Source organism: Sapajus apella, unplaced genomic scaffold, assembly GCF_009761245.1.
Source record: "Sapajus apella isolate SASKATOON/1434 unplaced genomic scaffold, GSC_monkey_1.0 scaffold13, whole genome shotgun sequence".
Taxonomy (NCBI): Eukaryota; Metazoa; Chordata; class Mammalia; order Primates; family Cebidae; genus Sapajus; species Sapajus apella.
In genome coordinates this window covers 35,266,185-35,270,226 of record NW_022436953.1, presented here as the reverse complement: position 1 = coordinate 35,270,226, position 4,042 = coordinate 35,266,185, and positions in this window count along the sequence as shown.

Below are 4,042 nucleotides of genomic sequence, written 5' to 3'. Positions count from 1 at the left end.
CAGAACCCCCTGCAACAGTGATGCTACAGGGGGAGGAAGGAGCTTGTCCCACTGGGCGAGGCTGAGTCCTGAGGACAGAGGAGAGCCCTGTCAGATCTGCCGCAGTGGAGAGGGGAGCGGGGAGGGAAGAAACAGAGGCTGCTGGTGCCAGGGAATGCCCATTTTCTTCCTCTTCATCACAGAGGCTCAGTACTGATGGGTTCGGGGGCGGGGGGTGAAAACAGTCTCCCAGCCTCCCTCACAGACGGGGCCACAAGACAGTGACATCAATGTTAGCAGGACGGCCCCGTGGAATTCGGGGAATATATAGAATATGCGTACATACAGTGTATATAGGCTGTGTATATTGCACGCCTATACATTCTACAGTGTATGCGTCGTGTGTCTACAGTGTGTATATGTAGTGTACATGCATATAGCACGTATACACGTAATGTAAACATATACGCAGAGAGAGCATGCGAGACAGATTTATTGTAAGGAATTGGCTTATGTGGCTGTGGCAGCTGCTCGCCTGACACCTGCGGGTGGGCAGGCTGGAGACGGAGGGAAAGTGGCTGCTGCCACTCACGTCCGGGGGCGGGACTTCCTCTTCCTCGGGGACCACTGTCCGGGGACAGGACTTCCTCTTCCTCGGGGACCGCTGTCCGGGGGCAGGACTTCCTCTTCCTCGGGGACCGCTGTCCGGGGGCAGGACTTCCTCTTCCTCGGGGACCGCTGTCCGGGGGCAGGACTTCCTCTTCCTTGGGGACCGCTGTCCAGGGGGCAGGACTTCCTCTTCCTCGGGGACCGCTGTCCGGGGACAGGACTTCCTCTTCCTTGGGGACTGGGGACAGGACTTCCTCTTCCTCAGGGACCGCTGTCCCGGGGCAGGACTTCCTCTTCCTCGGGGACTGCTGTCTTTTTCTCTTGAGACCTTGGAGTGCTGGGAAGAGGCCACAGCACGGCCAGTGCTCTGCTTCACCCAGTCTCCTGATTGAACACCCTCACAGACATCCACACTGGTGTCTGACCATGTGGCTGGGACCACGGCCTGGTCAAGCTGCTGCTACAGTCTGAATGTTGGTGTCGTCCCCAAATTCATTTGTTAGAGCTTAAGCCTGGCTGAGCGTGGTGGCTCTAATCCCAGCACTTTGGGAAGCCGAGGTGGTTGGATCATGAGGTCAGGAGTTCGAGACCATCCTGGCCAACATGGTGAAACCCCATCTCTACTAAAGATACAAAAAATTAGCCGGGCGTGGTGGTGCGAGATTGTAATCCCAGCAACTTGGGAGGCTGAGGCAGGAGAATCACTTGACCCTGGGAGGCAGAGGTTGCAGTGAGCTGAGATTGGGCCACAACACTCCAGCCTGGGCCAAGACTCCACCTCAAAAAAAAAAAGAACTTAAGCCCCAGCGGGATGGCATCACTGGGGGCTCTGGGAGGTGTGGAGGCTGTGAATGGGGCCAGCAGACCCCTAAGAGACTTGGGTGGTCCTGGTTGCCATTCCCCAGCCTCCCGAACCTGACAGTGGGTGAGGACACAGCAAGAAGTCACCATCCTGAGAGCAGACAGCAGAGAGCAGCCCTCACCAGATGCTGAATCTGCGGCCTTGGTCTTGGACCTCCCAGCCTCTGGAACTGAGCGATGAATTTCTGGGTGCAAATTGCCCCATCCGAGGCGTTTTGTTTTAGCAGTAGGAACAGATGAAGATGACCTCCAAGGATCTTCTCAGGTTGCCTCGGGTCTCAAGGATGGGGACGGTCAGCTGGGGCGGCACGAGCTGCATGTGGTCAAGGGAGCATGACGTGGGCAGGGAAGACCAGGGCCTGCCTCCCTCTTCACCCAGTGCACCCACAGCATGGGGACAGGGACCCAGACACTGCCGGGGCCTCCCTCCTTGCAGGCACTGCCAGGCATCCCTCCCGGGAGAAGCTGCTGCTGAAGCCAGGTCTTGCAGGCTGGCTTTGGGGTCTGTTATGCCCAGTTTCGTGACCAGGGTGGTGACATTTCTTTGAACAAAGACCAGTCTCCACCACCAAAGTCATCTCTCTGCTGTTGCTTCCAGAACCAAAGAAAGGTCGGCTTCTCGAGCAGGTGGAATCAGTGCCCGACGAGACTGCGTCACGACTGCATCATGAAGGCCCTCCGCGTCCTTCCCCGGCTGGTGCTCCGTGACCCGACGCCTGGCAAGCTCCTTTACTGGAGAAGCCTTCCAGCCGGAAAACTGATTCCCCCAGGCTCTTGTTTCAGTTCCCACTCTGTGAGGCCTGAAGGGAGGGGCCCTGGGCACCTGCAGACAAATGCATCCCAGGCGTAAGGAGGGTGCCCGGGGCCGCCCACGTGGCCAGCATGGGGCCCAGGTGGGTGAGGGCTGGGGCTGCAGCCTGCACCCAGCTCCAGCCCCCCTGGGGCAGGTGCAGCAAAGCTCCTCATTCTCGTCAGCCTCGAGCTGACCTCCTTTGCGTCTTCGGTCCGTTGTTAGCTTAAAGGGGAAGCCTTCTTGCTTGAAATGTGAGCTGGGTGCGTTCTGATCATTTTAATTCTTTCATCTGCCTATTAAGGCAGCCACAGCAAACATATTCCAACTAGCAAAGAGGAAAACCTCTACCTTGGATCAGACTTGTAAATGTGCGGTGTCTCTCCAGGACACTGTCCACATCAGGCCGGTCCCTGGGGTCGTGGGGTGTGGGGAGGTGGCAGGGGCAGTGCTGGCCAGGTGGGACGAAGGCTGCCAGGTCCAGTCATCACCCGCTCCTGTCTCTCCTAGTGCCTCTCGCCCGGCCAGGTCCTGACCCCTTTCCTGCTGGGGGAGGCTGGGCTTGGTGGCCTCCGCTGGGCACAGGGTGATGCCACATCTGCTGCCTAAGAGGCCTGCTCAGGAGCATGCCCGGGGTGCTGTGTGTGCGCCTCCAGCACTGTGGGACGCGGAGCGTCCCAGCCCTGTTGCCGGGTGGTTGTTCCCCTGCCCTTGGGGCTAGGGTAGCCAGGTCCTTTGGGGGCTCTGCTGGCAGTGCCCAGACCTGTGGGAGCTGAGCCCCTCCTGATCTGGCCCCCCTGCTACGTGCCCTCCCCTGGGCCTGCAGGATGGGAGCCTCCTGGCTGCTTCTCCTGGGGCCCAGGAAGCGACTGTGCACTAAACACGCTTTGTAATCACCTGGGCTTGACTCGGCCTCCTTCACACTGTGTTCACCCGGGCCTAGCCTGGGACGGCATGGACGGGGCATGGCTCCCTGTTCTCTGGGTGGCTGGTGAGCCATTGCACCTGCTCCATCCCTGCCGTGGCCTCCACAGCCGATCCCCAGCCTGCATCACCGAGAAGACTCCCGGGGCTCTGCCGTGGTCCACGCTGCAGACCTGCCTGGGCCAGCCCCTCTGGACGCTCACTCTGGGCCCATCCCCATGGCCGGCAGCCTGCCCCGGCTTCTCATACTGCCTGGCAGGGGACCCTGTCTCGAAGGAGCTCCCCACTGCGTCCCTCTCTGCAGCAGGATGTGCACTCTGTGCTCCCTGTCTAGAAACTTTCACCTTCTGCAGTGGCAGCCTCCAAGCTCGTTCTCCACTCTTTGAGCATCAGCTTGGAGATAGCTTCTTCCAGGGAGCCCTCCTTGATGTTCCAAAGTGGACTGGTTCCCTCTTTCATGCCTGAACTGCCCCTCACAGCTGCTCACCCCAACAAAGGCATCGGCCTCTGTGATAAACCAGGAGACTGAGAGAGCAGGGGACACAGGGCCTGTCCTGGACCATCTCGACTGTCTGGGGCCTGGCACACGGCCAGGGGCCTGGAACTCAGCCAAGAGCTCCACAGGAGCTGGTGGCTGAATGAATGAATGAATGAATGAATGAACGAACGAGGTTCAGGCTCAGGGGTCATTGGAGCCTCCCAGATTTCCAGGCAAGGTGAGACTTTGCCCTGCCTTGGGCCACTCAGACTCTTTGGGGAGTGGCCCTGGGGCCACGGAGCTAGGCAGGAAGAAGCTGCTGCGCCTGTGTGGACTGAGCCTGTGTGGACCGAACCTGTGTGGACCGAGCCTGTGTGGACGGAGCCTGAGTGGACCGAGCC